The sequence below is a fragment of the Etheostoma cragini genome, chromosome 17, assembly GCF_013103735.1.
Source record: "Etheostoma cragini isolate CJK2018 chromosome 17, CSU_Ecrag_1.0, whole genome shotgun sequence".
NCBI lineage: Eukaryota > Metazoa > Chordata > Actinopteri > Perciformes > Percidae > Etheostoma > Etheostoma cragini.
Window position 1 is genome coordinate 21,357,997 of NC_048423.1, and position 11,076 is coordinate 21,369,072.

Sequence of the window (11,076 nt, forward strand, 5' to 3'; positions counted from 1 at the left end):
GATTGGCTGCTTAGAAATTAAGTGTTAACGAGCAGTTGGACAGGTGTACCTAATAAAGTGGCCGGTGAGTGTATTTTGTCCACAAGGAGGCGGACTTGGTAAACCCAGAGAGAAACTCATGTCACTAAAGATGAATAAGCTCATTAAAGAATAAAAAATAAGCTTAAGTAACCAGTTGTGTTAGATCAACTCAAAACAGTGTTACCCTGTTGCTGACGTAGTTGATTAATATGTGACTATTAATGACTATATTACTATATAGAACTTCGGTTAACTTATTGTGTAGAGCTGCAGCCTTGGGTATACAAGCCTGCACCGGGTGAACACCTACCGGTGCAGTAAAGATTGTCTAGCTAGCTAGCTGGGTACGATTTCAGTACAGTAATATCAAAGATCCTTGCTCCTTCTCAACTCTGGTAATATTCTATTCACAAAATACAACCGATAGTATGGTAATGTTAAATCTTACTTGCGAAAAATAATCCCCCGAACCCTGTTTTCAATGGTCCTCCGATTTGAGCGGGACTGTGTTGCCAGGTGCTCTGGCATCTTGTATCTTCTGCTGCTAAGCAGAGAGTATGACCGGTCCAAGTTGACGGCCGCATTTTTTCCCCACCGAGCGGCCAATTATATGTCTATGGAGGATTCCCTCACCCTCTATTATCATGTGCCCCCATTAAATAAAGACGTTAATTGTTGCATAAAATTTCTACCCTGATGTGGTCATACTGGAATGTTGTGGGCAGGGCTAAGTTCGGCTGGCATCCAGGCTATGAAAATTCACCATAATGCAGGAAATTAATTTTTCAACACACAGAATTTTGTAGGGGAGAATACCCTCACCCTCTGGTTGTTAGGCCTATTTTAGGGGTGCTGAAGTTACCCCAAAATGTTCCTAAGCTCCCCCAAATAATAATAAAATGTTTAATTTATATTTACATTCATATTTAGACACAACAAATAATCTATCCAGCTAAAAAAAGCTGGAAAGTCAAACGTTAGACAGAAGTACAAAGAGTCGATGGCTAGATGATACAAGGTCTTGTCTCTTCTCATTGATGTAAACTGCGTTGCAAGTAGCTGCAGGAATCATCTCGTCACAAATCTTTGGTCTGAACTTGCTACTGCACGCGCAGTGAGTCATACAGCGTTAAATTGTAGCCTAATAACTTTTACTTGCCTAACTTTAGCTATGTTTACTTGAGGTAAAGATAAAGGGAGATTTAAGTTGGCCATGGTAAACAATAGTCTAGCTAGAGTAAATGAATGGAACACAAGAATTAACTAACTTAGTAAGCTATCCGAAGTTTTTCTATTTTTTGCTAATAATATAGCAAGCCATCTCTATAGTAGCCTTTTAAAAACAACATAAGTCCGCTTAGAATGTGTCCCTGAAAACTAAATTTCATAGTGTCACTCTTAATGTAATTGTACCGTTGTTATTGTACCGTTATATCCTTCAATTCATTCAGCAGATGGGACCTGGAATATGTTTTGAGAGAGAGACTGTTTACTGTGCTTTCACAGTGAAAATTTTCAATTTACAATTTAAACTCGTGACACAAAGGACATAAAACGGACAGGATATTTTTGAGACAAACATCGATAAAATACATTAATTATTTCCTGAAATATGAATATAAAGAAGACAACTAACAGCGCCAACTGAAGCACCAACTGAAGCACCAACGGAAGCACCAACGGAACGCTAACGTTTGCTAGCTTGGAAAAACGTTACAAGTAACGTTAACATTACAACCGAAAAAACAAACAAGAAGACACAAAACACCAAACATTAATCAACGTTACAAGGAACAACCGATAATGTTAACTACATCGGTCCGAGTTAATGGATGGAGGACGGCTCTGCTATCAGCCGTCCAACGTTGCCAGTAAAAGATTCAGATCAGCTGCTTTTGCCACCGGACATCCTGACCATGTGACTTCCCTCAAATATAAGAAGTCTTTCAAAACAAAACCCCTCCAGGTCTCACCTGAGCAGATCGTTGCAGATTTTACTATGAAAGGAAACTGTAGGGTCAAAAGCAATCTGCTTTTCTTTACCCATCACCCTCCTGCCTGGAATGCAGCCTTCTGTGAAATTGTCACCCATGCTATGAAGAATGGACTGAGCAAAGGAAGACCCCACCTGTCCCACCCTCATCATCAATATTTATCATAATGGCACAATCATGATCCAGGGATCAGAAAATAGCCTGGATAATTTTTACAAACACTTCCAGTCTATGAAAAGTGCAGCAGAAAAGAAGAAAGGAAACAGCCAACAGCCAGACCCAGCAGCAGTCAATTGACCCCCTCTCCTAACTGCAGTCCCAAACTCTACACCAGTGTGAAAGTACTGAGAGAGGGACTCTCCATCCTAGAGAGGGAGTTTGTTGACTTCAAAGAAAAGACCTTGACCTGTCTTCACAACAACAGTGAGAAACAACCTTCAGCAGTGTGTGAGCCAAGCAGTATGGTCCTACAACACACAGGGAGCACACAGGGACCAACAACCTGACTGCAAGGATTAGTGACTTACCAACAGCGCTCTTGCAGGTGGCAAGGAAAGCAAGAGAGAAATACCGCCCAGCAAGAGTAACTAGATCATCTTTACTCCCAAGGACTGACAGACCTCAACACACAATTAACACAATCAACTCTGAGATTAGAAAGAAATGTACACAACTACAGAACATCAATGTAGCCCTCCACAGAGACTTCAGCAGCACTTATGCGACCACATCCTCAGTGAAAGAGCCAGGGGGCTATTTGCAAAGAGCCTCAAAGATACAGCCCTAGGTCGAGGCAAATCCACACCTGAACACAGAAGAAACTCCACCCAATCCAGAATCTCTCTTTACCGACGCAGACGTCACTCTACCCAACAGACAAAAAAACAACTACAACAACAGTACAACCAAGCAAGCCAAGAAATCTACCTGTCACAACCCACTAACCAAAGAGAGAGTGCTACCTACCTGCCACAGCCCCCCCTCACAGAGAGACCTATCTACCTAAGGAAGTCACAGCCCACCATCCACCAAGGTAGCTACCTACCTACATGCCTCAGCCCCCCAGCCAGAGAGAGCCCAGTGGAATCCAAACCAGATAAGAGACCTAGTTACCTTGCTGCGCTCAAAACTGTTAAATTAACATGGGCTTTCAACATCATTAGACACTAAAGATGCCCATATATATATACACACATATATATGTATGTATATATATATATATATATATGTGTGTGTGTGTGTGTGTGTGTGTGTGTGTGTGTATGTGTGTGTGTATGTGTGTTATAGATATATCTATACAGTGAGGAAAATGAGTATTTGAACACCCTGCCGTTTTGACAGTTCTCACACTTAGAAATCATGGAGGGGTCTGAAATTGTCATCGTAGGTGCATGTCCACTGTGAGAGACATAATTACAATTCTAAGCTACAATTCTGACCCTCAAAGACCTGTTATTCTGCCTTCAAAATGTCCACCTCCACTCCATTTATTATCCTAAATTAGATAAGCACCTGTTTGAAGTCGTTAGCTGCATAAAGACACCTGTCCACCCTATACAATGAGTAAGAATCCAACTAGTAACATGACCAAGACCAAAGAGCTGTCCAAAGACATTAGTGACAAAATTCTACACCTCCACAGGGCTGGAAAGGGCTATGGGGAAATTGCCAAGCAGCTTGGAGAAAAAAGGTCCACTGTTGGAGCAATCATTAGAAAATGGAAGAAGCTAAATATGACTGTCAATCTCCCTTGGACTGGGGCTCCATGCAAGATCTCACCTCACCTCAGCCCAGAACTACACTGGAGGAACTGGTCAATGACCTAAAAAGAGCTGGTACCACCGTTTCTAAGGTTACTGTTGGTAATACACTAAGACGTGATGGTTTGAAACCATGCATGGCACAGACGGTTCCCCTGCTTAAACCAGCACATGTCAAGGCCCGTCTTAAGTTTGCCAATGACCATTTGGATAATCCAGAGGAGTCATGGGAGGAAGTCATGTGGTCAGATGAGACCAAAATAGAACTTTCTGGTCATTCCAATAACCGTGTTTGGAGGAAGAAGAATGATGAGTACCATCCCAAGAACACCATCCCTACTGTGAAGCATGGGGATGGTAGCATCATGCTTTGGGTGTGTTTTTCTGCACATGGGACAGGGCAACTGCACTGTATTAAGGAGAGGATGACCGGGGTCATGTATTGTGAGATTTTGGGGAACAACCTCCTTCCCTCAGTTAGAACATTGAAGATGGGTTGAGGCTGGGTCTTCCAACATGACAATGATCCAAAGCACACAGCCAGGATGACCAAGGAGTGGCTCTGTAAGAAGCATATCAAGGTTCTGGCGTGGCCTAGCCAGTCTCCAAACCTAAACCCAATAGAGAATCTTTGGAGGGAGCTCATTTCCGTGTTTCTCAGCGACAGCCCAGAAACCTGACTGATCTAGAGAAGATCTGTTTGGAGGAGTGGGCCAAAATCCCTTCTGCAGTGTATGCAAACCTGGTGAAAAACTACAGGAAACATTTGACTTCTGTCATTGCAAACAAAAGGCTACTACCAAGTATTAACATTGATTTTCTCAGGTGTTCAAATACTTATTTGCAGCTGTATCATTCAACATAATAGTTAAAAAATCATACATTGTGATTTCTGGATTTTTTTTTTTTAAGATTATGTCTCTCACAGTGGACTTGCACCTACGATGACAATTTCAGACCCCTCCGTGATTTCTAAGTGGGAGAACTTGCAAAATAGCACAGTGTTCAAATACTTATTTTCCTTACTGTGTATATATATATATATATATATATACATAGCAATTATAGTAATTCATGTTGGAGTTGGTATTAGCTGTATCAAAATGATTCATGTTTTGTCATACTAATATTGTTTTTACATCAAGCATTAATATGAATTGTAAGATGGGTGTTTTTAATCTTTAGATGTTACTTTAGGCAAGGCAGTTAATTAATGATAACACACCTCTGAATGTGTGATGTTTTCATTTATGATTAATGAACGTTTTCCAAGACCAGCCAGTATAAGCTGCAGTTCTTCTCCTTTTTGTGTTTTGTCACGTTGTTTTTCAAGAAGAAAAAAAAAGTTCACCAAAAAGCTCTTTCCAGATTGTGTTGGTGTATATGGTGCAAATAGTTTTTTGCCTATTGCCGCCTTAAGAAAAAATCCCGGAAAAGACCTAAACCTATAAAATGGCAAAGTTCTCCTGTACTGCCCTGACTGACATTTGCCGGTACACTTTTTTTTTCCAGCAGCAACACCAGGTTTTGGGCTGTGCTTAAGATGTCTGTTAATTGGACCTAAGTAATAAGAAAGACAATAACTAAATGCCAAATGTATTTTTCACCATCATTTTTAAACTGCAGAGCACATTAGACATCTTACCACTTATTCTTTACCCTTTGGTTTAACTAGACATAAAATACATTCAGCCGTTACTCAGTCCTGCTTTCTATTGATGCAACAAATGTTATAGAGTTAAAAACGAAAGGTGGGCTATGTTTTATAGTTTTGTTTTAAGTTTCAATTTATCATCTGTGGGGTAAGAACAGACCGAAGCAACAGTGTCTCCGTCAGCAGTGAGCGTGGGACAGTCTTCTGTGTTTTCCCCGAATGAATTTCAAACAGACCTAATCAATCTTCTATGAGAAAAAAAATCCTTTTAACTGTTCCAACCAAATCCCTGATGATCAAAAGAGGCGCGGAGCAGCTTCAATGGTCCCCAAAGAAAGGAATAAACATGGAATCCTGGAATGATTTACAGGACAATGCCTTGAACTAACAACACATCAAAGGTAGTTGCAACATCACACTACAAACGCAGTGTTTGTCCGTGCGTGTGTAAGAGTGTGGAGTGTGCAGGAGGGAACACAGGTGATGCAAGTGTTTGAGAGAGATGCAATGGCAGAGTTTAAAATCTACCAGTGACTTTTAATCTGATTTTTTCATGCCCTCAAACCTAAAGACAAACGTGTTTTCATTTATCAGAGGACTTGATTTTGTCTGGCTTTAAAAGTTTAAAGCATACATACATTTCATTGCAATTGAGATAAACCGTTTAGAAAATTTACCATTTACCAACGGTTTGAGCTCTTGTACAGTTGTTAACTCCCTCCCAGCTGGCTTTTAAAAGAAGGCAGTTTTGCACATTGTGTTGCAGTTGTTAATGAATGATAACTTTTGCACTATAGGATATACAGTAAAATTGTTTGCAGCTGGGATAAGTGGCAACTCCAACAAATTCTCATTCCCAACTTGTCAAATACTGACACTTGGTCCGGACCCCTTGGGATCACTTGCTCAGGGCACCCCTTTAGCCTAATTTTTCAACGCGTACATTTTCTTGTTCTGCCTGTCTGAATATATCTGTATTCACTCTCTTTCTGAATCACTCCATTGTAGCGCCTGTCTCTTCAAGCCCCCCTTCCAAAAAGCGCAGTCGGTTCTGATTGGTCAACGTATCCAGGGTCTTCTGCATCTATGCTCTCAGAGTCTCTGCACTGTCATTGCCGTAACCAACTATAGCAGCATTCTACCTATATATCAGTGGCGATTTTTTAAAGACTGCATGTCAAAAGATTAATGGTCAAATATGTACTATTGTGTTAACATTTTATTGACTAAAAATGTGTTAGAACACGTTCATCTCAAAGACAAGTTTGTTCAGAATCAGCTGACAAGACGCTCAGCGTCTCGGGGTCAATGGAAGAGTGGGCTGTGAAAATTCGCTGAAGCCACAAGCTCAGTTCCATTGCTGATTTTGCAAGTGTTGAAAGACAAACTGCTGCAAATTATTCTTGTTATTTGCTTGGCAAAATTGCTAGCCAATTTTCAGCATACATTTCATGCAATTATACACCACATTCCTTGTTTTACTTTGGCCTTAACAGCAGGGCACATCAAGATCTAAGATTGATTTAGTGCAAAAGATAGAGAAAAGTAACTTTTTTTCAGATGCCCTGGTATGACAAAGTCTGACTGGAAGTGCTGTGACAAAGAAAATGTACTGCTGGCCATACCTCTTGAACCATCTCACGGATGTTATAATGTTATAAATTATTATCGTATAACAATATAACAATAACAATTATTATTTTATAAAATATATTATAAATAAATGGACAATTTTGTGATGTAGGCCGAAAATGAGCTTCCCCTCTTTGAAAGACCAGCAGCCACCAATTTGATGTATATATACATATATATCTATATATATATATATATATATATATATATATATATATATATATATATATATATATATATATATATATATATATATATATCTATATATATATATATATATAGATATATATATATATATGTGACCGGGACCAATGGAGGGCTGAGCCAAACCTTAGCAATTTAACCATTGACAACGCCACCTCAGAACTTTCACCCAGAGTTTAAAGAGTTTAAAATATGATTTCAGTTGTTACCAATCCTAGGGACTCTTACTACACAAGCAAGCCCACATAAAAGATCAGAGACGTGGTTGTTTGAAGCTACGAAAAATAATTTATTACAAACTAAAAAAAAACCACAATATTCACTTAAACATAACTATAAAAGAACAATGAATTGGCAACACAACTAATGTAAACCAAACAACCAAAATATCCAAGATACGGGAGGAGTGATATCCATTTAGTTAAAAGTGTGCATGATGACTAGAATTCTGCATAATACCTAGTGCCTTTTTAGTACTTTGTTTCCAGTAAATGTTTTGGAGCGGTTCAAGTGGAATCCCAATGATTAGATGCAGTTTTGAACACCTTTGTCAGAAGATTAAGGTCATGTAAAGTAGCCCTACCAAACCAAACTACAGTGTTGCCTGACAATAAACTCTAAATTGGTCGATGGTAAAGGTTCTGTAGAATGTTAAGGGACATACCATATTTCTTGAGACACCGCGGAAACTAAAGCCTCTGTTCTGCCTTCTAAATGGCACACCTGATATGAAACGACCATGTGAGGGAGTCTGAAATATGGATGCCTAAGGACTTAAACATGTTGACAATTTCAACTGGAGAGTTTTTAATATAGACAGATGTGTGAGTTTGTTCTTACTGAAATCTATGATGACTTTCTTAGTTTGTCCTTCATTAAGGGACAGATTATTTCTGCGGCACCACACAATCAAGTTACTCACCTCATCCCTATACGCAGTTTCATTATTGCTGTCAATCAGTCCTATTACAGTAATACCGTCTGCAAATTTCATGATACTGTTATTGGGATGTTTGTCAATACAGTCAATGGTGTACAGACTATATCATAAAAAGACTATAAAAAGGTGTACAGACTATATAACTGTCTGGAGGCGGCCTGTTAGAAAATTCTGTATCCATCTGGGGATGGAATTGCAGAGGCCCACATCTAACAGCTTAGGTATTAAAATAAATGGTTTTGATAGTATTAAAAGCACTGCTATAATCAACAAATAGCATCCTAACATACTTATCCCTGCCCTCTAGGTGTTGACACACAATATGTAAAGCCAAGGATACAGCATCATCATCATCAGGAATGCTGTTGTTGATAAATGCCTTCACATGCTGTTCAAAACACCCCATAATCACAGAAGTCAGTGCTACCGGTCTAGCAGTTGTTTTCTTTTGCCCAGGAACTATGATTGATAATTTAAAAGACTTCAGAATTACACAAAGAGAGAGAGAGTGACAAGTTAAAAAGTTTGCTATAACATGTCCTGAGTAATACCATCGGGCCCAGCAGCCTTCCCTATTTTTAAAAACTTTACTTGTGTCAATGACTGAGACCTGATATGCTGGCCTGCTGAGCGGATTGCCGAACGGAGATGATGTGTCTGTATGTGTGTTCCCAATTGGAGGTACTTTAACGTGCACATCCCAAGTTGGAGATAGTCCCCGTGCCAGTGTCTCATCAGCGCCTTCAAAACAAGCATAGAAAATGTTCAAGTCATCTGGGAAAGAAGCAGAGGTTGTGGTGACGCCAGTAGGTTTGGCCTTGTAGCTATTAGCCACATGTAGGCCTTGCCAAAAACGCCTAGAGTCCCCTTCAGAACAATATTGCTCTGTCTTGTCCCAGTGTTGTTTTTTAGCGGAATTGATTGCATTCCTAAGCTCGTATCTCGCGTTTTTGTAACAAGCATTGTCCCCAGATTTAAAAGCCCCTGTCCTCTTATGTAATTCCTCCGTACATCTGTTTACCCATGGCTTTCCGTTTGGGTAAACGCGACAAGTACGCCTGGGAATACAGCTCTCCACGCAGAATTTAACTGCCTCAGTGTAACCCTGCAAAGTAGCAGAATCACTAAAAACTGACCAGTCAGTAGATTCAACACGGGCTTGCAACATGAGCTCACCTTCAGCCGTCTAGCACTTTACTGTCCTCCCAATGGATTTCTCCCTCTTGATCTCCTTCTTGTACACAGTATGCAATAAGTAGGACTGATGGAAATTCTCGTGGTAAGTAGAACGGCCAAAATTTGACGGTAAGATGTACGAAGATCAGGGAACAGGAGTGGGAGATCACTTACACGTCAGTGCACCACGAGAAAGAACTCACCCCACCTTTCGACTTGCCAGTCCTGTCTTTGGCCCGGTCCGAACGAAATACCAGTCATGTCTTTGGCGGAGAATCTATCAAAGTGTATGGCACTGTCCAAATAGTCTGATGTTAGCCACTTCTCTGTAAAACATAACACACAACAATTCTCCAATTTTGCTGTACACTGACCCGGCAGCGGAGCTCATCCATTTTGTTGTTGATAAATTGCACGTTTGCCAGTAGCATGCTTGGTATTGGAGGCCGCTTAGGGCGGTTCCGTAACCTTACCAGCATTTCCTCTCTTCCACCCAAATTGCCTTTGGTAACCCATGTGCCAGGTCTCTGATGTTTTAATGATATCCAATGATATCCAGGTATCATAGATGTTTTGTCTGATGTCCAACAATGTCTGGCGATCATAAGTGATGAAGCAGGACGTAGGCTGTATTATTCAACTTATAAGTATACTAACAGTGATCTTGGCATTAGAGAGGTTTGTAGCGTGTCATCATGCGTCAGTGCCGTCATCAGCTATAGCACACATCCGTGTTCAGAATAATAGCAGTGTGTTTAAAAAAAGTGAATAATGCTCACAATCCTTAGAATAGCTTTTAATTCCCTAATATCAATGCATAGGGAACAATACACATTCAATTACAAATCCAACATGACCAAAATGAATCACGTTTGTGTTATACCTTTCCAGAAGTTAAAAAAAATAGCAGTATTTGCATTTTTCTTTACAAACTCAAACATTTACTGTATGAACTGAAAAATGGCTAACGGGTTTGCTTTATTTTGAATCATTGCACTAACATTTAGTTGCACAACTATTATTTCTGAGAACTGGTTCACATCTGTGCTGCATAGAGTCAACCAACTTCTGTCACCAGTGAACAGGTATTCCACTCCAGGACAATTGAACTACATTCCACAAGTCCTCTGCATTACTGGGTTTTGCCTCAGAATAAGCATCTAAGATGTCACCCCACAAGTTTTCAATGGGATTGAGGTCCGGGGATTGGGCTGGCCACTCAATAACATCAATCTTGTCCATCTGGAACCAAGACTTTGCTCGTTTACTGGTGTGTTTTGGGTGATTCTCTTATTGAAAGACCTATTTCAAAGGCATTTCCTCTTTGACATAAGGCAACAGACCTCTTCACGTATCTTGATGTATTGAAACTGATCCATGATCCCTGGCATGCGGTAAATAGGCCCAACACCACAGTATGAGAAACATCCCCATAACACAATTTTTACACCACCATGCTTTACTGTCTTCACATTGTATTGTGGCTTGAATTCACTATATGGGGGTCATCGGACAAACTGTCTACACCTCAAAAGAACAATTTTGCTCTCATCAGTCCAGAGAATGTTGAACCATTTCTCCTTTGGCCAGTCAATGTGTCCTATGGCAAATTTCAACCATTGGGGATCCTGGCTAAACGCTGGTTACGCTGCTTCAGAGCTGAGATGAGAGAGAGAGAGAGAGAGAGAGAGAGAG